The sequence below is a fragment of the Sorex fumeus genome, unplaced genomic scaffold (genome assembly GCF_029834395.1).
Source record: "Sorex fumeus unplaced genomic scaffold, SorFum_2.1 ptg000010l, whole genome shotgun sequence".
NCBI classification, from domain to species: domain Eukaryota; kingdom Metazoa; phylum Chordata; class Mammalia; order Eulipotyphla; family Soricidae; genus Sorex; species Sorex fumeus.
Window position 1 is genome coordinate 6,540,043 of NW_026606067.1, and position 24,957 is coordinate 6,564,999.

At 42.6% G+C, this 24,957-nt stretch overlaps 1 pseudogene; it reads left to right on the top strand.

Moving 5' to 3' along the window:
- Nucleotides 1-13,099: 13,099 nt before the first annotated feature.
- On the top strand, nt 13,100-24,409 carry LOC130019926 (guanine nucleotide exchange factor VAV2-like; annotated as a pseudogene).
- The last annotated feature ends 548 nt before the right edge of the window (nt 24,410-24,957 follow it).

The following is a 24,957-nucleotide window of genomic DNA, read 5'->3' on the forward strand; positions in this document are numbered from 1 at the left end:
GGGGGACCACATTTTCCTACAGAGTCTGAAAAAACATATTTGGTTTATTGAAGTTTTATTGATTTCATGGTAATATTCATTATATTTACTAGGATAGAGAGAGCAAATGTTTAGGATAAAAATTAAATGGGTGTGACTATAATGTACATAATATGAAGAGTCATAATTTTACATGATGGAAGAGATTCAATGAAGAATTTTCGATTTTATAAATGGTCATGCTTATAAGAATTTCCTTTTAGCTTGCATAAGAGCAGATAGCGCATTAGTGAATATGTTTGCTTTAGTCTCTCTAATATTAAAAATATATTTTCACAGGACTGGAGTGATAGTATAGAGGGCAAGGTGTTTGTTTTACACACAGCTGACCCAGGTTCCATCCCCAGCACGCTAAATGCTCCCCATAAGTCTGCCACGTATGGCCTAAAAACAAGGGGAAAAATGGTTTTCATAATCAGACTGTGCTGGACAAAAGACATCTGTTACAGTGGAAGTGGAGGAAAGATGAAGGACAACACATAATCTAGTGATTTAATTGGTCTTTTAAGTTTTACCTACTAAAGAGGGAGCCAGTGAAAGAGATAATGGAAATGGTCGAGGGAGTGGAAAACAATGCGACATCAGAGGGTGTATGGCTGGTACCAGCTTCTTTGACCCCTCATCTGTGCCTGGGTGGATGGCAGGAAATCAGAACATGGCCAAGAACAAAGAAAACTCATGGGTCAAAAAGCTGAGGAGATTCAAGATCCCAGTAAATAAAAACAGAGCTGCTGGCACCAGAAAGACACAGGTGCCAGGCTCCAGTCACCCCTCAAATCCAGAAGCCAGGCCATAGATCAAGTATGGTGCAGGACCGAACCTGATCTTTCGACACTGGGAGACATGGGATGAACAGGTTGAGTCATGCCACAGGTAGGTAAAAGAGTGAGACCAACACATGGGAGAAGGACCTAAACCATCCTACTTAAACTGTCACATAAACTGGGATCATCAATATCTAAGCTTTTGAAGGCACATATTTCATACTCTACTCAAGGATTGACATATTTAAGAGATAATCCAGTTTCACAGAATAAGATGAAGTATTTTGATTTCATAAAAAATACACTGCAGTTTGCATGGGATCTCTAAGATTTAACTGCTATTGAGTTTTTCCAATTTATTTTTATCCGAGACACACTGATTTACAAAGTAATTCAGAGTATACTATCAGAAATACAGTGTTCTAACATCAGTGCCACCGCCAGGGACACCTTCCTTCTCCAGTTTTCCCACACTCCCTCCCACCCACCAGCTTCTAGACAGAAACATTTTAAAATTTGGTTACTGCAGCCCGGATCCCCTGCTGACAATGTGGCTGGCTCTGTGTTTTAGATATGTGCCTTTAACATACTTCTGTACCACAGATGTGCCTGAGGCCCCTACATTGACCAAGTAGCCAGAAAGAAGTGTTTCAGGAACCCAGAGGTAAGATAATAAAAAGAAAAGAGAAACAAAAGAAATAACAAGAATCTAACCTGATAATGAGGAACCCAGCCTCTAATAGCCATAATTACTGATAAAAAAAAAAAGTCTAATGTGATAGGAAATAGGCTAACACTGGGAAGGAGGACACAAAGACAAGATCTATTTATGTTCTATCTGCAAGAAATTCTTCACACATTAAAACATAAGTGTTGGGGCTGGAGCAATAGCACAGTGGGTAGGGCGTCAGCCTTGCACGCAGCAGACCTAAGTTCGATTCCCAGCATCCCATATGGTTCCCCGAGCACCGCCAGGAGCAATTCCTGAGTGCATGAATCAGGAGTAACTCCTGTGCATCGCCGGGTGTGACCCAAAAAGGCAAAAAGAATAAAATTTAAAAAATAAAATAAAAACATAAAAAACATAAGTGGATTCAAGGAAAAGACTTGGGAACATACATGTACCAGGAAAAGTTATCTTGAAAAGCTAGAAGTAGCCCATGTCCTAATTTCTTTGTTGGCTCTCCTGATTTCCTGGACTCTCAATTCAGAAGAGCCCCAATATCTAGGCCTCAGACTTTTTATATCACTTATCACTTAATCACTTAATCCCCTTTATTCATCGATTTATTCGAGCGGGAGCCAGTAACATCTCCATTCATCCCGGTTGCGTGCTAGCGTAGCCCAATGGTATCTGTTCGTTTTAGGAACATGTACAGCCTCAAACCGATCATTTAGGGTCTTGACGAAGAAGTCTGACCATCTTATAGGTGGGCGTCCACGTGATCTTTTGATGTCTCGTGGAATCCAATCAGTAATGGCACTAGTCCAGCGGTTGTCTGTAAACCTCATTACGTGTCCAGCCCATCTGATTTTTGATGTCTTGGCAAATGAGACAGCGTCCCTGATTCTTGAGCGTTGACGAAGATCAGAACTCCAGATTCTATCTCTCATTTGAGTGAATCATGATATTCCAAGCATAGCTCTTTCGATTCCTCTTTGAGAGACCCGAATAGTGTTCTCATCCTGTTTTCATAGGGTCCAGGTCTCTGAGGCATATGTTAATGCAGGAAGAATAGTGGAATCAAAGAGATGTGCTCGTAGCTGGAGGTTCTTTGTCCTTTTAGTTATTTCTTCAATGCTCTTGAAGGCATTCCAAGCCGCTCTCTTCCTCCTGCGCAACTCAGGTGCCAGGTCATTCATCATGTTGATTTCTCGACCTAGGTATATATAACTGTTGCATTCGGAGATGGTGGTTCCGTTGAGAGCAAATGGAACATCAGGAACAAGGCTGTTTCTCATAAACATTGTCTTCGTAAGATTCAGCTGTAGTCCGACCTTTCCACATTCACGGTCAAAGTCGTTCAGCATTTGTGCCGCTTGGTTGATGTTTGGTGTTATTAGAATGATGTCATCAGCAAAGCGGAGGTGGTGTAGTTGCCGACCATCTATCTTCACTCCCATGTTTTCCCATTCCAGTCGTCGCATGATGTTCTTGAGGGTGGCACTGAAGAGTTTTGGTGAAATGGTATCACCCTGCCGAACCCCTCTCTTGATATGGATGATTACTTCTTTGTAGAATGGTGAGATCTTGGTAGTGAATCCGCAATAGAGCTCACGAAGGATCCTGATGTATTGAGTTTGTACGCCCTGATTGGCTAGGGCTTCCATGACCACTTCCATCTCAACAGAATCAAAGGCCTTCTTTAAATCAATGAACGTTAGACAGAGCCAGAGCGGCATCTTGAACTCCCGAGATACCTCAATGAGCTTGGTTATTGTGTGGATATGGTCGATGGTACTGAATCCTTTTCGGAATCCAGCTTGTTCACATGGTTGTCCTTCATCTCGTGTTCTGCTAATCCTATTCAGGATGACTCGAGTGAATAGTTTGTAGATGACAGACAATAGGCAGATTGGGCGATAGTTGCCAATGTCGTGGATGTCTCCTTTCTTGTACAGTCCTGCTGGTTTTCCATTGGGATGGAACCTTGCATTCAGACAGGTAGCGTGTGAAGAGTCGAGCCAATGTATTGATGAGTACTGATGGTAAGTTCTTCAGGTGTTCAGGTCTGATCTTGTCTGGGCCAGGTGCTCTTTGTTTCTTTACCGACGAGATGGCATGTTTGATTTCGGAAGGGAGAACATTGGGAACGACATATCCATCATGTGGTATGTGGTATGTGGGCAAGTGGATGTGGCTATTAAAGAGATCTGAGTAGAAGTCATGAATAATCTTCTCCATTGCCCTTCTGGAAGATGTGATAGATCCATCATGATGTCGGAGGGCAGTCATCTTGGTTTTGTAGTTGGTGAAGGACAGGCGGGCATTACGAATGTTTTTCCCAGCTTCTGCTGCATCTACCAGTACTGCTGCTCTCCTGTTTTTGAGGTCATCCTTGGTGGCTTCTCTGCACTGTTTTGCCAGTTCGGACGTTCGCTTGTGGTTGCCAGAGGCACGTGCCAAGCCACGTTGGCGAATAAGTTCAAGAGTGTTCAAAGAAAGACGGTTTTTTGTGGTTATCTCTCTCTTGGCATTCCTCGCACAATCATGGAGGTACTGAATCATTCGATCGTATTCCTCATCAATGTTGTCAAAGACAGCATCTTCCCATGTTGCCACAATAGAGCCAAAGAGCTCCCAGTTGGTGGTTGTTCTGGGAGTCCTCTTCTTAAACCTTGCATTCTTTTCTCCTCGTTCTGTGAGGTAGAATTTTGCACAAAGAAGACGGTGGTCTGATCCCGTTTGGAATTTTGGGACAACAGCAACATCGGTTAGGCAAAACCGCCGATTGAATATGATGTGGTCTATTTCATTGTGGAACCGTCCATCGGGAGACTCCCATGTCCAACGTTTAGATTCAGCCTTTTGGAATTGTGAGTTACCATGGAAGGTTTTGGTTGACATGATGAACTCAGACAGTCTGTCACCCTGTTCCTTCCATTCCAGGCCATGGGTTCCGATGTGGAGTTCATCGACTGATCTTCTTGTTCCTATCTTGGCATTAAAATCACCGACAATGATCTTGTAGAAGGTGTGATCTTCTTTATAGAACTTCTCCAGACTTTTTATATGCATCTAATAATTTCCTTCATGAGCTCAGCAAGACATCATATCTTTAAATGTAATCCATGTGCTGAAGAAGTCCAACTTAATTATACTTTCTAGAATAACTCTCTGCCTAGTCTATGCCTCCAGGTGAAGTGTTTATACTCCAAGTATACCTAAACCCTTTTCACCTTACTTATTTGTTTATTTTTGTTGGGGAGCCACACCCATTGTGCTCAGGACATACTGCTGGCTCTGTGCTCAGGGATCACCTTAGCAAGCAAGCTCTGGTGACCATAGAGGGTTCCAGGGTTCAAATCGGAGTCAGCCATGTGCAAGACAAGTGCCCTACCACTATCTGTCTCCCTTAAACCCAAACTTAAGCATTTTTAATACCTTTTTTTTGGTAAGTCAGGAAATAATAGCCTGAGAGCTTAAGTCCGGGACTAATTTTCCATTACTCAGATCAAATATTTCATAAAAATAAACTATATTAAGTACACAAAACATTTATTTTCAGCATAGTCATTTAGTGAAAATATGTCATAGGATTTCCCATATATGCATGTATGTATATGTCTTAATATATTGCCTGAGCATATTTTATTTGGGACAAAATATGTTGGGATAACAGCTAAGGGCAATTCAGATACGCTACCTTTACACTGAGGAGGTTTTGTCCAGAAACCATTTAAACACTGCACTTCTCCTGATTCTCCATAGAGTTTAAAAGGTTTTTCACATTCATAATATATTCGCGCACCAGATGGGTACCTCACCATCTCATTTCGTGTGACAGCATGTTCAACCATGGGCGGACGACCACAAGAAACATCAATAGGGAAAGCAAAAAGAGCCTCCAGTACAATAAATAAGTAGAAAATCAACAAATGGAATTTGAATAGTTTAGGGAGATTTAACATCCATACTTCAGGGGGCTTGAGTAACATAGCCAATCAAATAAATTCTGTGGTTCAAATCTCTTTCTTTTCCTTTATTATATTGTATTTGGTGTCACACCCAGGGACTACTCCTAGTTTGGTGTCCAAGTCACAGTCCTGGCCACAGATGTGTGCCTCCTGCATGCAAGCTTCTGTGTGTTCAAGCCTAGGAGCTGTTTCCCTAGCCACAGTCCCTATTTTAAACTTTTCTTCTATCCTTCACAGAGTTAATAGACACTTTAAGAGGGGCTGGAGCAATAGCACAGTGGGTGGGGCATTTGACTTGCACGCAGCCAACCTGGGTTCGATTCCCAGCATCCCATATGGTCCCCTGAGCTCCGCCAGGTGTGATTCCTGAGTGCAGAGCCAGAATTAACCTCTTTGCATCACCGGGTGTGACCCAAAAAATAAAAAAAAAAAAGTGAATAATAAGAATTTCTACTTTTCCCTCTCTGGTCTAAACAAATTCATGTTATTAACTACATAAATTTTAAATGAGTAGATTGTAGGAAATATTACAATGAATTCATTGGATTGGATGGGCGAAGGACAAAGGGCAGTTCCCACGGGCCTTCTGCAATCCTGTTCCCCATCCTTCCCAGGTCTATGTTAGGAAGTGACCCTGTTTAGGCCTTCTGAGTCCCTCGGCCATGGGCAGACCCCCTGTGCCCAGCGATACCTGGATTGGATGGGCAGAGGACAAAGGGTGGTTCCAGCAGGCCTTCTGCATTCCTGTTTCCCAGGAATGCCCTACCTGCTATGCTCCAGTCTAAATGAATATTTTAAAACTAGGTTCACTCTTTGCTCCTTCACCTGTTGCACATAACTGCATTTCTACCCAGAAAACTTTTATTTAGGAATGCTTCTCTGCAAAGCTGCATTGCTAAATTGAGTAAAATACCCACATCTCTATTTTATAAATTCTTGAATTCTTTTGCTTCGTTAAATAAAAGATAGTTGGATATAATCGCTCTGGATAAGCACTGTGTCCTAAAATAGTAAAGGAACAAAAATGATAACCTCTCAGCATCTGTAGTGCAAACCATAATGCCCAAAAGGATACAGAGAGAGACAGAGAGAGAGAGAGAGAGCGAGAGAAAGAGAGAGAGAAAGAGAGAAAATTCATGCAATAATGTCAGCTGTGTGTGTGGGGAGGTTGTTGTTGGCAGAAAGGAAAATAGTGATATTGCTACTGAAAAGTGTTCACTAGTGGAGGCATGGATATTGGAGCATTGTATGACTGAAACTTAGCCATGAACAGCGCTGTAACTGTTTCTCATGGTGACTCAATTAAACAAAATTTATAGAAAAAGTTCATTGTAAATACCTTCAAACTTTGAGTTTTCTGCACCTACAAATAACATTAGGCTCATCTCTTATTTGTTTCCTGTCCAGGCTTTTATCACAAATTCCTCCCAATCTTGACAAGAATCTAATTGCCACAATACTTCTTAAAAGTTTTTAGTTTTTAGATTCACAAAAACATGGTTCGTGGATGTGGATCACTTGGCTATAATTTCTTCCACAGAGTCAAGTCCTATTTTTAACCCTTTTAAATATTTACTAATTAGCAAACACAAAAGACATTTGTGTAATAGTCCACGGATCTTATCTAGGTCTGTGCATAAGGGACTTCTTTCAAAAGATTTTAGATATTAATACTCAAGCATAGAAGAGTAAAGACAAAAGTCAAGTGCAGAATTGCCTAAGAAGTTATGAGAAACAATAGTTTTGCACATGCATGCTATGTTTTATATAGCACAAGATAATAATCCTTCACTCACAAAGCCTAACATATAGGATCCAAAGGCAATGCTCTATGCCTTGCACAATTATCTATATGTTCAACATAGATCACCCTCTTTGTGCTTCTAAACACCCATTCTTCCTAGTTCACATTAAGTAACAAGATAACACCTGAATTTATATTATCATTCCTTAAAAATAGCAGTAGATAACCATTCATCTGATGATTCTGAAAACGAATACTTGAAAAACAAAAACAGGACTTACCAAAGCATACAGGTTGCTCAGACCAACCATTATGCTCACACACTATGGAACCACTGCTCCTTCCTGCTCTGTTTTCATAGCCAGGTTTGCATTCATACTCCAGCTGGTCATGGAGCATAAACCATGTGCCATTTCTTTTACTTAATGCATTCTCAAATCTCGGCCTCTCACAAGATTCTAAAGCATATCAGAATTTGATGTTGTCATTCTTATATTAGGAAGCAATCTAATTGTGTAACTCCCATCCCAAAGGGCTTTAAAAATATTATTTCGTGTGCTTTTTAAAGGTATCATAAAATAATCCAGAAACATCAATGACAGACTACTCATTGGAATTACTCAAGAGGAAACAAAAGTTTCTGTATTTACCTTCTTGAAAAATGTAAACACATTATTTTCATTTATATTTAGAGATTCATAGCATACTGATAATAAATTGTGTCAAAACAGATTTGTGAATTTTAAACTGTATTTGTTGTGGTTTTTGCCCACACTCAGTGAAGGTCAGGGGTCACTCTGAGTTTAGGAATCACTCCTGGTGGTGCTAAAGGAACCATATAGAATGTTGGGGATTGAACTCAGGTTGGCCACTTGTGAGAAAAACACACTACGACCCCAGTGCGCGTCCAGCTCCGGGACCGGCGCGTCCAGCAGTCCACTGGCCCCCCCATCCAGGTGGGTTGGAGGAGCCCAGCGGAGGCCTGCCCCTGATCCCAGACGCGCCGCCCACCCACCGATCCCCGCCGAAGGACAGCGAGGACCCCAGCACGCGTCCAGCTCCTGGACCGGTCTGCCCAGCAGTCCATCGGCCCCCCCCATCCAGGATCCTGGGAGGGAGTGGCCTGGGACTGGCTAGGGGTGTGGCCTCTAAGAAGGGGGTGCAGCCTCCTAAAAGTGGGCGTGGCCTGCTTCCTGGGGGGGTATATCACTCACTCCAAGCAATTTAGACCTTCATCCTTTCATCCTTTTCATCAACTTGTTACCTAATACCAACCAAAAATTTCTCACCTCTTCTACTACAATTCAACAAAATCCCACTCGCCTAGTCTATTTCCAACAAAAGTCCTGTTTGAAAATAGCTGTACAAGCTCAGTAGTAAATAGCACCTCCTCCAAAGTTTCACTCAATGTCAGTTATAAAACAAAGAATAACGCCTGATTGAGAAGGTCAGACTCAGAAAGGTAGAAGAGGCCCATCTAGCAGCAACAAAGCTGAACAGCTCCTGGCAGTCTCTCCTCACTCAATCAGAACAGTAACAGCGAGTGTGAAGGACCAAACCACACTGGTCACAATGGTAAAGCAACGCAAAAGCCCAGCAAACTTTCTTATTCACAGGGCTAGCCCAGAAGACACCAACAGTACTGTACCTTTAGACAACCTCTCTGACAAGGAATTCAGAATGGAGCTACTTAGGATGCTTAGGGAACTAAAAGAAACAATGGAAACCAATGCCAATAAAAGAAAAGAGGATTTGAAGGCAGAAATGAGGAAAATGCAATCAGAAATGTCGGAACTGAAAAACCTGGTAGCCGAATTGAAAACCTCAGTGGAAGGCCTCAGCAGCAGAGTAACAGCGGCTGAGAACAGAATCAGTGAGCTCGAAGATCAAGTTCAGAGACTTGTCAGAAAAGAGCAGAATATGGAAAAGAGACTCACAGTTTGAGAATAGATGGCAAGAGAAGATCGTGATGAAGCCAAGAGGGGTAACATAAGAATTATTGGAGTCCCAGAGGGACAGGAAGAAAACCTCGATGAAGAAAAAACTGTCAAAGAAATCATTGCTACAACGTTTCCAGAGCTGAAGAAAACTTGTGACCACATTCAGGAGGCCCGAAGGGTACCAGCTAGAAGAAATCCGAATAAAAATACCCCAAGGCACATCCTGATCAAAATGACCAAAACCTTAGACAGAGACAAAATTCTGAAAGCAGCAAGATCGAAGAAAGAAATCTCTTACAAAGGAGCATCCTTAAAATTCACAGCTGATTTTTCTGATGAAACCCTCAGGGCCCGAAAACAGTGGTGGGACATAGTGAAAAAACTCAATGAAATAAATGCTTCTCCAAAAATACTTTACCCAGCGAGACTCTCATTCATAATAGAAGGAACAACACACAGTTTCACAGACAAACAACAGCTCAGGAACTTCATAGACTCAAAACCATGGTTCCAAGTACAACTAAATGGGCTACTTTAAGACAAGACAGGCCTCTCAAATACACCAAATTTCAACAGAACAATGGGACAAAATCCCATAACAATAATCTCACTCAATGTCAATGGGCTAAACGCACCAATTAAAAGACATAGAGTGGCAGGATGGATTAGAAAATTGAACCCAACATTCTGCTGCCTGCAAGAAACGCATCTCAATAGTCAAAGCAAACACAGACTCAGAGTCAAAGGCTGGAAAACAATCCTACAGGCAAACAGCTCCCAGAGTAAAGCTGGGGTAGCCATCCTAATATCAGACCACATCGTTTTCAGAGTGAAGAAGGTCATAAGAGACAGTGAAGGCCATTTCCTATTGACCAAAGGATCTGTACAACAGGAAGAACTTACAATAATAAATGTATATGCACCTAATGAGAGACCAGCAAAGTACTTAAAACAACTACTCATAGATTTGGAAAAAGACATCGATAGCAACACAATACTAGTAGGAGACTTCAACACCACTTTGTCACCTCTTGATAGATCAACCAGATTCAAGCTTAGCAAGGACATACTTCATCTGAGGGAAACAATGGAAGAAAGGGACTTAGTAGATATATACAGGACACTTCATCCACAAAAAGCTGAATACACATTCTTCTCAAGTGTACATGGAACGTTCTCCAAGATAGAGCACATGCTGAGCCACAAAACATGCCTCCATAAAATTAAGAAGATACAGATTATATAAACAATCTTCTCAGAGCATAATGCGCTGAAATTAGAAGTGAATCACACACAAAAACAGAAAACTAAATCAAACACCTGGAAATTAAACAGTGCGCTATTAAACAACGAGTGGCTTAGACAGGAAATTAAAGAGGAAATCAAAAGATTCCTAGAAACAAATAAAAATGAGGACATGAGTTACCAAACCTTATGGGACACAGCAAAAGCGGTCTTAAGAGGAAAGTTTATAGCTCTACAAGCATTCCTCAGAAAGTAGGAGCGAGCCCACATAAATAAACTAACCTCACAGCTTAAGAACTTGGAGAGGGACCAAGAAAAGTAGCACAACCCTAATAGGAGGAAGGAAATAATAAAACTCAGAGCAGAGATTAACGAGATGGAAACCCAAAAAACAATCAGAAAGATCAATGAAACCAAGAGCTGGTTCTTCGAGAAAATTAACTAGATCGTTAAGTCCCTAGCAAAACTCACAAAGAAAGGGAGAGAGAAGACCCTAATAAACCGAATCAGAAATGAAAAGGGGGTCATTACAACAGAAACTACAGAAATTCAAAGGATCCTCAGGGAATACTTTGAGAAGCTTTATGCCACGGAACATCAAACCTCGAGGAAATGGATAAATTGCTAGACTCCTACAGACTCTCAAGGCTGAACCAAGAAGACCTGGAATACCTGAACAGACCTATCACCATCAAGGAAATTGAAATGGTAATAAAAAGTCTCCCCAAGCACAAAAGCCCTGGCCCGGATGGATTCACCAGTGAATTCTTCCAAATCTTTAAAGAAGACTTACTCCCAATCCTCTTTAAGCTTTTCCATGAAATTGAAATATCAAATACACTTCCAAACAGTTTCTATGAAGCAAATATCACACTGATACCAAAAGCAGACAGAGATAACACAAAGAAAGAGAACTACAGGCCGATATCCCTGATGAACAAAGATGCAAAGAACCTCAACAAACTACTAGCAAATAGAATCCAACGACTCATCAAAAAGATCATACACCATGACCAAGTAGGATTCATCCCAGGGATGCAAGGATGGTTTAACATTCGGAAATCAATCAACATAATCCATCATATCAACAAAAGAAAAGAAAAACAAGCATATGATCATATCAATAGATGCAGAGAAAGCATTTGACAAGATCCAGCACCCCTTTATGATGAAAACCCTAGCCAAAATGGGTATAGAGGGGACTTTCCTCAACATAATTAAAGCCATCTACCACAAGCCTACAGCAAGCATCATCCTTAATGGGGAAAAACTGAGAGCCTTCCCTCTAAGATCAGGGACGAGACAAGGATGCCCACTCTCTCCACTGCTGTTCAATATAGTACTGGAAGTACTTGCAATAGCAATTAGGCAAGAAAAAGATATTAAGGGCATTCAGGTAGGAAAGGAAGAAATCAAGCTCTCACTATTCGCAGATGATATGATACTATACTTAGAGAACCCAATAACCTCCACCAAAAAACTCCTAGTTTTTGGCTGTGTGCAGGGCAAATGCCCTACCGCTGTGCTATCGCTCCAGGGGCTGGAGCGATAGCACAGCGGTAGGGCGTTCGCCTTACAAGCGGCCAACATGGCCGACCCGAGTTCGATTCCTCCGTCCCTCTCGGAGAGCCTGGCAAGCTACCGAGAGTATCTCGCCCGCACGGCAGAGCCTGGCAAGCTCCCTGTGACGTATTCGATATGCCAGACACAGTAACAACAAAGTCTCCAATGGAGACGTTACTGGACCTCATTAGTTATTAATGAGGAAATGAAAATAATAACTGTAAGTCTCCCTCAAGGGATTAGGAAATAATAGAGTGATTAGGACACATGATTAGGTTGGTCCAGATGCAAGTTCAACAACCAGCACAGCATGGTCTCTCAAAGATTGCAACTTCCCACACACTCCTCTGGTGTGTCCAAGTATCTCTAGCATCACAGGATCTGACTAACATCACATCATCAGTATTTTACACTAAACTGCCACCATAGCTGATGATGAAATGCCTGTGTGACCCCTGAGTCCCTGAGCTTCACTTTTGATGCCCAGTTCCCACCCAACAAAATAATAATCAAATCCAAAAACCACCAAAAATGTCATACCGAAAATAAAAGCCCCATTAAGCCCTGCCATAGATGCAGGGTGGGATGTGGGGGTGGGAGGTGGGAGGGATACTGGGACCCATGGTGGTAGAAAATGGGCACTGGTGGAGGGATGGGTATTTGATCATTGTATAATTGAAATCCAAGCACAAAAATTTGTAAGTCTATAACTGTAACTCATGGTGTTTCACTAATAAAAATTTAAACAAAATCTTAGAAGGTAAAATAAATAAACAAATAAAAGCCCCATTCCATAGGGCTTACTAGTAAATTTTTCCAAACCGTCAAAGAACTTTTTCTTTTCTTTATTCTTAAATGACTTTCAGAAGGTCAATGAAACTGGAATTATCCTGACACTTTTTGTTTTGTTTTGTGCCTGGATCCCACATCCCCACATGCTCAGAATTTACTCCTGGATCTGCCCTCAGGAATTTCTCCTGGCATTACTCAGGGAACCATATGGGATTTCTGGGATTGAATCTGGTTGGCCAAATTCAGAGTGCCTTTACCTATTGTACCGTCACTCCAGCTCAGACTCCTGACACTTTCTATGTGGCCATTGTTATCCTGATATCAAAAACAGAGAGAAGCAGTATATAAAAGAAACTTAAAGAACAACACCCATGATGAACATAGATGGTAAGATCCTCAACAAAACCAAGAGGAACCAAACCCCAGCCCACAAAGCATTAAAGGAATCATAAACCATGATCAAGTTGGACTCACATCACATTTGCATATATATTTGTATGCAAATCAATACAATATATCACACCAATACAAGTAAGAAAACGTGGATTTCATCCAATATTTCTCTGCATCAATGACTTTAATCTTTCCTTCCTTCTAGGATAAAATACCCATCTATGATTAAAAAAACTGAATAAAATAGGGAGAGAAGAAATTTTCCTCAAATAACTTGAAGGCATTTACAAATTCAAGCTAAGATAATACTTGATGGTATGAAACTGAAAGATTTTCTTCAAAGATAAGGCCCAGGAAATGGATTCCCACTCTCACTACAATTCAACTTAGCTTGTAAGTCTTTTCACAGCAGTAGGACATGAAATGATATTAAAGGGAATCCAGTCAGAAAAGTAAATCACAGTTCTTGCACGTAACATAGTATCATACTTATCAAAATCCCTAGAAAAAACTACTAAAACTCCTAGAAACAATATATCTATACAGGAAAGTGGCAGAAATCGAATGCATTTTATAGGCTAACAGTGGAAAAGGGAAAAGCAAAAATAAAGCAATCTCATTCACACTGCGCCCTAAAGAAACTGATACCTGGAAATCCACTAAACCAAAGAGATTCTATGTTTTCTAAACATAAAGAGAAGCATCAATAATTAAAACAGAACAAAATGCAAAGAATTGGAAACACTTCCACTGTTAAAGGTTTGAAGAATTATCATTGTTAAAATAATCATATTACATATACAGTGCTGTACCTGTCAATATGCATGTGATGTTTTATTATTATTAAATATAATATTATTTCAATATTATTATTGATTATCATCAATAATATAAATGTAAAATGTAAAGGCCCTCCGGTTGATCACCGATTTGCTCGAGCGGGCCCAGTAACGTCTCCATTGGAGACTTTGTTATTACTGTGTCTGGCATATCGAATACTCTCGGTAGCTTGCCGGGCTCTCTGAATCAATAATATAATTATATTATTTATATAAAGGTAAAGGTAAAGGTAAAGGCCCTCCCATTGATCGTCGATTTGCTCGAGTGGGCCCAGTATAAAATAAATAAATATATAATATGTAAATTTATATAATATATTGAGAGAGTCTCCTGCCCGGCACCTGGCTGTGCTCACCAGGGCTCCTTGGAGGGTGGCAGGTTGAGTTTCCCTCTCCACCCCTAGCAGAGCCTCGGCAGCTGAAGACCTCTGAGAACCAGCGACAGCCATGCTAAGACCACTCTCCACACAGTGGGACAAGCCTCACACAAGGCATAGGCAGAAGAACCCAGGTGTGAAGACCCAGGGCTGGGATCTCCAAGCCTGCTTGGTTCTGGACTGTGCCTCCTCCACCTAAATCCCCCATCTTCCAGTAGCTAGGCAGTTACACTCACCAACTGCCGTGTAACCCCATCAATGGCCACGGTCCAGAGAATGTAAAACCAAACTTCCGGAAGTACTTATTGTCTAGTTCTCACTCTCAGAGAACCTGGCAGGCTACTGAGAGTATCCTGCCCGCATATATGCCTGACTGCGGACATCTGTAAAGGTGATTAGAGGCTCCCCTAATAGCCTCCATCCCTCTTGGAGAACTCAGCAAGCTACCAAGAGTATCCTGCCCACACGGCAGAGCCTGGCAAGCTACCCGTGGCATACTCGATATGACAAAAACAGTAACAGTGATGGTTCTCATTCCCCTAAACCTGAAAGAGCCCCCAATATGCCATTGGGCTACACTAGCATGTGACAGGGACGAATGAAGACATTACTCACCTGCATGAGCAAATCGATGAACAAAGGGGTGATAATGATAGAGTGATATAGTGATATCAATTGACTGATTGTCACACCCAGAAATGCTCAGAGGACATTCCCTAGCTCTGCACTCAGGTATAAACTGCTGGCAGTGTTCAGAGGACCATATGGGAAGTCAGTTATTGAACCCATGTCAACTACAAGTAAGATAAACATCTTACCCACTGCAGTATCTCTCTGGCCAATTGTAGGGCATTTTTAATTATATAGAATAGGTTCGATGTAGTAATAAATTTCCCATAATAGTCAATGCAGTCTCAAGAAAAGGAAGATGAGAAAACTTACTTTACCCAAAGTTCTCTTTATCAGGGAAAAGCAAGTCAAGTTATGACTTCCCACCAGTGAGACTACGACATGTCAAAAAGATGGGAATAAATCAGAGCTAACAAGAATGTATAGAAAAGGAACCTTCCTTTGCTGTTTGTGAGAATGATCCTTGGTTCAGCCTCTTTGGAAAATAATCAGAAGTGGCAATTCCACTTCTTGCATATATCCCAAGCTACCAAAAACACTATTGAGAGAAAAGACATTTGCACTTTGGCATTTATTATAGGGTGATCCAGAATGACCAAGTTCCAGGAATAACCCAAATGCCTAAGAACAGAGGAGTGATAAAGAAATGAAAGTCCATATGCACAACAGAAGACTACTCAGCTATATGAACTGGTGAAATTCTGACATTTTCTGCAATGTAGATGGAAGTAGATGATACTATGGTCTAAGTCTAATAATAAAACATTTTATTTTGATTTTTGATAGCTAAGTCCTATTGATAATATTAAATTAAAACATTTTGTATTCCTTTTTTGTTTCAGACATATACTGCTTTATCCTTTTTTCAGTGCACTATCCTCCAGGAGCGTCCCCAGTTTTTCATCCAACCCTAGCCTGCCTCTGTGGCTGGCACTTTCCCCCTATCTATTGTCCTAGTATTCCCTTCCTACTCCTACTTTATCCCACTCATCCCTATCCCAGTGCTAATCTTCCTACTGAAGACCACCTCTCCTGCTCCTCATCTCTCTTGACTTTGGTCATTTGGTATTCCTCTTCAAGTTTTCTTTATATCCCACATATGAGACAGAGCATTCTGAGATGAGACTGTGTTGATTGAAATGAGTCAGCAGGAGGATGTACACAGTGGGAATTCTTTTATTTTAAAAGAAGAATTAAGGCATGAGTTAAAAACTAATGTATAGCTGAATTTCAGGTATATAGTGTTCATGAATAAATTCTTTCACATGTGGAATATTTTTTTAAAAGCTTAGAGAATGCATGTGTTGCTTCCCTGCACTATTTGTTTATGACCTGCAGATGAGAGAGATCATTCTTTCTTCCCTTTCCCCCTTAGTAAGTTCAAATAGCACAATACTAGAGATTTATACACATAAAAACAAACTGTATGATTTCCTGATTTTTACATTTTTTAATTGAATAACCGTGAGATACAATTACAAAGCTTTCATGTTTGAGTTTCAGTCATACAATGATCAAACACACATTCTTCCACCAGTACACATTCTCCACCACCAATGTCCCCATTATATCCTCCCCCCTTTTCCAAACTCTCCCTGCCTCGGTGGCAGAAAATTTCCCCCATACTCTGTCTACATTGGGGCTTTATGGTTTGCAATGTAGATACGGAGAGGCTATCATATTTTGTCCTTTATCTACTTTCAGCACACATCTCCCATCCCGAATGATCCCTCCAACCATCACTGACTTAGTGCTCCCTTCTGTATTCCAGCTGCCTTCTCCCCAAGCTCATGAGTCAGGCTTCCAACTATGAAGCAATCTTCCTGGTCCTTGTGTCTTCTGAAGTTGGATGTCAGTCTCATGTTATGTTATTTTATATTCCACAAATGTGTGCAATAATTCTATGTCTGTCCTTCTCTCTATGATTCATTTTACTTAGCATAATACTCTTCATAACCATCCACTTATAAGCAAATTTCATGACTTTATCTTTCCTAACAGCTACATAGCATTTCACTAGGCAGATGTACCAAAGTTTCTTTCATCAGTCGTCTGTTCTCAGGCACTGAGGTTGTTTCCAGGTTCAGGCTATTGTGAACAGTGCTGCAATGAGTATACAGGTGCAACTACAGGCTAATATCCCTCATGAACACGGATGCAAAAGATACTCAACAAAATCATAGCAAAAAGAAACCAACGACCCATCAAAAAGATCATACACCATGACCAAGTAGGATTCATCCCAGGGATGCAAGAATGGTTTAACATTTGCAAGTCAATCAGCATAATTCATCATATCAATAAAAAACATGAAAACCGTATGATCAGATCAATAGATGCAGAGAAATCATTTGACAAGATCAAGCACCTGTTTATGATGAGAACTCTCAGCAAAATGGGCACTAAAGGAACTTTCGTCGATATAGTCAAAGCAATCTACCACAAGCCATGGAAAGCATTATTCTAAAAGGAGAGAAACTAAAAACCTTCCCTCTAAGATCTGGAACAAGACAAGGTTGCCCACTCTCCCCATTCCTATTCAATATAGTACTGGAAGTTTTGGCCATAGCAGTTAGGCAAGAAAAAGATATCAAGGGTATACAGATAGGAAGCCTATCACTATTTGTGGACAATATGATCCTAAAGACATTACCGAAAAGCTTCTGGAAACCATAGGTTTGTATAGTAAAGTGGTAGGCTACAAAATCAACACTCAAAAGTCAATGACTTTCCTATATACAAATTATGAAAGAGAAGAAATATATTTTAAAAAATCATGTTCATACTAGTGTCTAAGAAAATCAAGTACCTTGGAATCGATTTTGTGTTTTCTTACACAGAATTTACTTACTGTCTTTGAGAGAGAAATACATTCTATAAGCAATGCTAGGGTTTCTAAGACTTCCTATGAGCCTCTGTTTATGAATCCTACATGGTTTTTTCCTGTTTGGAGACATTGCATGGTAGTAAGTTTTCTCTCACACTTGCAGAATTAATCCAGCTATAGATAGCATCCTCTTTGCTTTCTTAAGATCAAAGCTGAATGCTGTATTTTCCTTTCCAGAAGACTTAGAGTTGGCTATTTGTGTGCAATTATTCAACATCTACAAATGCTTGGCTTTTACAGTGAAAAATGGGACAGGTCATGGCATGAGGATTGGGTGTGAGTTAAATGTGCAGGGAATTATTTGGGTCCATGAGCGAAAAGAGTCAACAAGCAAGGGTTTCCTTGGGTCTTGGAAGTGGAGTTTCTAGAAAATCAGAAAACTGACTAGTAGGATCCATTAATAATTTTTGAGCCTCTTTAATGTCAGAATCAATTTTTACCAACTATGTGAAAATATTTATGCAACAGTCTCTGAATCCCACAGTGATAGTCATAGGGGTACTTGTCAGCATGCAGGTCATTTGGAGAAGTCATTCCTATCCTGCCATCTTGCTTACCTGAGTCTTTCCTACAGATTTCAACATTTTTTTTTCTATTTTACTACATTTGTGACACATAGTTATCAAGAAATCTGTATGGTATCCATTCATACACAGAAAACATAAGTTTAAAATTAAGAAAGTTATGTAAGCAGAAAATAAAACATAAGTTTAAAAATAAAACATAACTTTAAATTAATGAAAGTTATATAAGCAGAAAAATAAGAAAGAATCGATTGCACATATGAACTATTTGCAATTGATACAAATGAATTTAAAAACAAAAACAAGCGTAAACTGGGAGCTCAGACCCCTTTACTTACTGATACGCACGCATCTGGCAGGAGGGGACCAGCCATCCTCTGTACATTTCATTACTTTCTCCCCATTTGGAAGACCAAAGCCATTATTGCACTGAGGTATCACAGATTCACCCTGGTAATATGCTTTTGTTATCCATATCAACTTTCCATTTTCCAAATAACTAAAGAGGCATTTTCCTAATGATTATTAAAATGAAAAATAAAAGTTTAGTAATTTCCCATTGGTCTTAGCTGAGGATGCATAAGCATAGTGAATATCTATGCTATTTACTATACAATAATTTTTTAAAAGACAAATTAATTTTATTTATTTATTTATATTTCTTTTCTTTTTGTAGTTAAAATATGTACATGATACAGTTAAAAATTTACTATTGATATTTCTAGATAATTTTCCAGGAAGAAACTCTCCTGGTACAAAGACTTACTTTGCTTCTAAAATTCAGCGCAGTGATGTGGGAAAAAGGTTCAAAGAGCTGGAATGCAGGCCTGGTATGTCCTAGGTTCTGAGTTGCAACCCCCATACTGCATAACTTTCTATAGTCCTTGTAGCCCCCTGTTGAGGAGATATTCTCCACTCCCATTCACATCAAATCTATCTCTTTGTCTTATTGCCACATACGTGGTAAAAACAACATTTACTCACTGCGGCAAGGCACTTCTGGCTTCCATCCTGTTATTGTGCACCTGATGTATTCCCAGGTTCTGTTGGAAGGCGTCGCAAAATTTTCATGACAGTGATAGTAGAACTGTTTTCCTATAGGTACTGGAAAGTATGGTCTGTGTCTGCTTTCCTCATGTAGGGTTCCATGTGGTATGTTTGGAAAATCACAAGGTTTGACTTGTAATGAAAAAAGAAGTGTAACTATAGTCAGAGCTTTAAAGGAATTAATTAGAAATCTTATTAAACATAAAGTATATCCTGTATGTTTACACTTATTTCATGAGTTTCAAGGACAAGAAAAGTTATAAAATTTAATTGATAGAGGTATGGGAACATGAGGCCCTTGCGAATGAAGTTATTATATCTTTGGCATTGAAATGAGCTTCAGTGATAAATCTTGTGCCTTGCCTGTTAAAGGTTTCTATTTGATCCTGAAGGTTATACACACACACATACTGCTCAAACATATGTGTATGGGTGTATCTTATGAGTCATGTAACACATAAATTTGTTTTTAGCCTCTCCAAGATGAAAACTGCTCACATATATTTAATGAATTCTCTCTAAGCCTAGTCCCATTCTGTTTGTGTGATGACAGTACTGATTTTATCATTCATAATTTTCTTTTTATGTTTTTCGTCATCATTAGAAATCATAGGCCTGTCTTTTACTCTAATACAAAGCAATGTAGGCAGATAGCAGGGTTTATTTGTTGTGCATACTAATATCTAGTTAATTTTTTAATTTTCAGAAACACCCTAAAATATAGAAAACAGAATGTTTGGTTGAACATATACCCCTGAGTAATATTTCTGGGGCTGGAAGAGAGTATGTCATGTTAGGTGCTTGAGTTGCAAATGGCAGACCCAGATTTGATCTCAACATTCCATATGATTCCCACAATCCACCAGGATTGATTCTTCAGTTAGAAGTAACAGAGAGTATCACCAGGTGTAGTTCAAAAAAGAAAAGAAAAGAAAGAAAAGCAAAGGAAAGGAGAGAAAAGATAGAAAAGAAAAGAATAGTTTTATTAATAACTCAAATCAATCATTGAGGCTATTTATTTATAAAGACATTATTCTTGCTTTGTTCATTGGAAGATATTTTTGAGAGGGTAATGCAGAGAGAATTATAGGTCTCACCTATCAATGCTCAGAACTTAGTCCTGGCTCAGTGCTCAGAGATCATTCCTGGTAGTGCCCTGCGGACCATATTTAGTGCTGGGAAATAATCAAAGTTGGCTCCATGCATGCAACTTCTGTACCATCACTGGCCCTTAATAATAAATTTTAATTTTCAAGTATCTAAGATAATGGGAAACATCTTTTTATTATTGAAATTGGAAAACAGGGAATTTTTAATTTCTTATTTTCAAAGGAGGAATATTACTATATTTATTGAGCTATTCTTATATACTGAATTGTGAATTTTTATTGTATTTCCTCTATCCTATTAAATTACTGGAGAAAAAAATAATAGAGTATGCCTGAAAATTTATCAAATAACAACTTACCAAATATCTTTTAAGTATCCTATATATATATTTAATGAGTTGAGAGCTGTCTGCTAAACTAACAACCCTGGCAGTCTCCCTACGCTGTCCACAAAATTTCACAATTCTCTTGTGGAAGAATCCTGTTGATGTTGAGATACAGTTGTGGTGCTGTACCATTTCATAAACCAATCATAATGAATGAAATAATTATGAATGCTAGGAACTGGCCCTGCATCAATTTTCTCAACCTTGGGGCCCTGGAAAGGTCCCCTATGCCCAGTGATGCCTGGATTGGATAGGCGAGGACAAAGGGCGGTTCTCACGCACCTTCTGCGTTCCTGTTTCCCATCCCTCTCAGCTCTATGTTAGGAACCAGCACTGCAAGGGTCTTCTCAGTCCCCAGATGTTTTAGTCTTAAAATAATGAGACTAAGGGCTGGAGTGATAGCACAGCGGTAGGGCGTTTGCCTTGCACACAGCCAACATGGCCGACCCGAGTTCGATTCCTCCGCCCCTCTCAGAGAGCCTGGCAAGCTACCGAGAGTATCTCGCCCGCACGGCAGAGCCTGGCAAGCCACCCGTGATGTATTCGATATGCCAAACACAGTAACAACAAAGTCTCCAATGGAGACGTTACTGGGCCCGCTCGAGCAAATTGATGATCAACGGGAGGGCCTTTACCTTTACCTTTACCTTAAGGACATGACACACTATTTAAAAATCGCTGTAGAATTGGTCAACTTTAATTTTTCTATTTTTTAGAAATTGATGAAAAAGAATTAGTTTTGGGCAAAAGAAAAGAATTTGACGCCTGAAGAATTCTTAAATCATTGCTAAAGGAAGTCCTTAAACAAAAGACTGTAAAGGAAGAGAGAATCAGTGATCTCAATAGGTCAAAGAATGTTACATCTGAGGAAGATAAAATAATGAAGTAATAGCACCGGAGCCACCGGAGCGAGTCTGGCGCGGGGGGGGGGGGGGGGGGGGGGGGGGGGGGGGGGGGGGAAGAGGCGCGAAGCCTGCGCGGGAACAAAGTGGGCAGAACCGGCTTTGTCTCGGCATGCGGGGCACCGCGAGCTGCTGGAATGCCCAGTGGCCACTGCACTCGCGCCAGCGGATCGCCCTGAGCAGTGGTGGCAGAGTGCGGCCACTGGCTCGTGGACTGCCGCATCCTGCAGCGAGATCACCTAGCCAAGGGCCACAGTCTTTGACCTGGCGCAGGCGCTGCACGACCACGTGCTACTGTGCCAGCGGCTGCACCAGCTCTGACCCGACTCCGTGGATCCCAAGGACAGCAACTTCTGGCCGCAGATGTCGCAAGTCCTGTGTCGGAAGAAACATCCGCACCTTCCTCCGGGTGGGCCATGACGTGTTTGGACTCCACAGCTCTGACCTCTTCCACCCCTTTGACCTCTTCCATGTCCGGGACTTCGGGAAGGCCTTTTCCCTCGGAGGACACGGTGGAGAATGAAGGTGACATCTGCTGCAGCCTGGAGGAGTTCGCCAACGAACATGACCTGGACGAGGACATCTACGGCTGCGTCCTGTGGAGGATGACGGCACGACGTGGAAGAGGACGTCATCAGGATGGAGGCGCAGCCGCCCATGAAAATGGGCATGAGCCGGGATGACAAGCGCAGCCGCTGCCTGCTGGAGATCCAGAAGAACGAGGCCAAGTACTGCGACACACTGGAGGGCGTGCAGAAGAGTTATGTGGGCCCCCTCATGCCGTTGCTGAGTCCCGCGGACATGGCCACCATCTTCATCAACCTGGAGGACCTGATGAAGGTGCACCAGAGCTTCCTGAGGGTCATCAATGTGACCATGCTGGCGGGCGGCGGCTCCCCGGCCACCGTCTCGCTGGACTTCAAGGAGCGGCTCCTGATCTACGGAGACTACTGCAGCCGCATGGAGCATGCCCAGAACATGCTCAACCAGCTGCTGGCCACCCGCGACGACGTGAGGCAGAAGGTCGAGGAATGCACGCTGTAGGTCTAGGACGTGAAGTTCAAGCTCCAGGTGGTGCCCATGCAGAGGGTGCTCAAGTACCACCTGCTGCTCAAGGAACTCCTGAGTTAGTCCACGGATCGGCTGGACAGGCAGCAGCTCAAGGAAGTTTTGGAAGCTATGCAGGACCTCACCATGTACATAAACGAGGTGAAGAGGGACAAGGAGACTCTGAAGAAAGTGGCCAAGTTTCAGAGCTGCATTGAGAACCTGCAGGTGAAGCTGGAGGAGTTTGGGCGGCCAAGATGGGGAGCTGAAGGTGCGTTTCATGGTCAACCACACCAAGCAGGATGGGTACTTGTTCCTGTTTGACAAGGTGGTGATTGTGTGCCAGTGGCAGGGCTACAGCTATGAGCTGAAGGAGATCATTGAACTGCTGGCCCACAAGGTGTTGGAAGACCCCATGAACAACAAGGACATCAAGAAATGGTCCTATGGCTTCTACCTCATCCACCTGCAAGGCAAGAATGGCTTCCAGCTCTTCTGCAAGACCAAGGACATGAAGTGCAAGTGGATGGAGCAGTTTCACGTGGGTATGTCCAATGTGAAGCCCGACAAGGCCGGTGCCAACCAGCACGCCTTCCAGATGTTCACATTCGCCAGGACCACCAGGTGCCGCACCTGCCGCATGCTGCTCAGGGGCACTTTTTACCAGGGATATCTGTGCACCTGGTGCAGTGTCGGCACACACAAGGAGTGTCTGGCGGTGACACTGCCCTGAAAGACAGGTTCCCCTGCAGATGCGGACACACCCAGAGCGGGACCAGATCCCAAGACGGTGGCTGTGCAGAGTTACCACGGCAGCCCCGTGCCCCCCGGAAGCCGGTGCTCACATTCCAGATGGGCGACATCATCGGGCTGCTCAAGGGCGACCCCGAGTTCCTGTGGTGGGAGGGCCAGCTGGTGCTGACCCGAGAGTCTGACTGCTTCCCCAGCACGTCTGTGAAGCCATGCCCCGCAGACCGGCGGCTGCCTGTTTCCCGACCACCCTCCTGCGAGCTTGACTACACCATGTATCCCTGGTTCGTGGGCAGCATGGGGAGTGGAGAGGCAGCAGACGGACACCCTGCTGAAGTCCCATGCCAGCGGCACCTACCTCATCTGGGAGTGTCCGGCTGAGCCCGAGCACTTTGCCATCAGCATCAAGTTCAATGACGAGGTGAAGCACATCAAGGTGGTGTAGAAGGACGACTGGATCCACATCACTGAGGCCAAGAAGTTCGAGAGCCTCCTTGGAGCTAGTGGAGTACTACCAGTGCCACTCGTTCAAGGAGAGCTTCAAGCAGCTGGACACAACCTTCAAGCACCCCTACAAGTCCCGGGAGCACTTGACCACTAGGGCCTCCAGCTGGTCCCCAGTCTTCGCAGGGCCATGTCCAGGTACAGCTTCACTGCCAGGGACATGCGGGAACTCTCGCTGCGGGAGGGGGATGTGGTGAAGATCTACAACCGGGGCTGGTGGAAGGGTGAGACCCACGGCCGGATCGGCTGGTTCCCTTCGACATACGTGGAGGAGTAGGGCATCCAGTGACGCGGGAGCCTGGACGGGACATTCTTGGGAAGCTGCAGCTCTGGTCTCGCTCTGGCTCCAGGACTCCGGGGGCCATGCCCGCCCGCCGGCATCTGTCTCCCCTAGGCTGCAGGCTGGGGTGGGCTTCCACAGAGGAGTGGTGGGCTGGCCCTGTGGGACTGTTGTCACTGGAGCCCTGAGCCGGGAAGGTTGGGGGTCTTGCCTGCCCCTCGGAGCCCTACTTCTTGCTGCTCCAGGGTGCCCGAGCCCGCCTGTTGGATGTGCTCGGCTTCTCATGACTCCGGCAGCCAGCGTGTATAGAGACCCCCGGGGTGCGCACCCTGCCATGATACTGTTCTTTGTCCTGAGTTCCAGGATGTCCCTGTGCCTGTCCTTGTCCTGCTGCCAGAAGCGTAATGGGAGAGTCTGCCTGGGCCCTCTGCGCACCACTCAGGCAGCCCTGTCCCCATACCGTGAGCTGCCTGGGCTCGCCCCACACAAGTGCTCTTGGGGGCGCCTCTTTCCGCATGCTCCCCACGGACTCCCCCTGGGCCCGGGCTCAGTCAGTT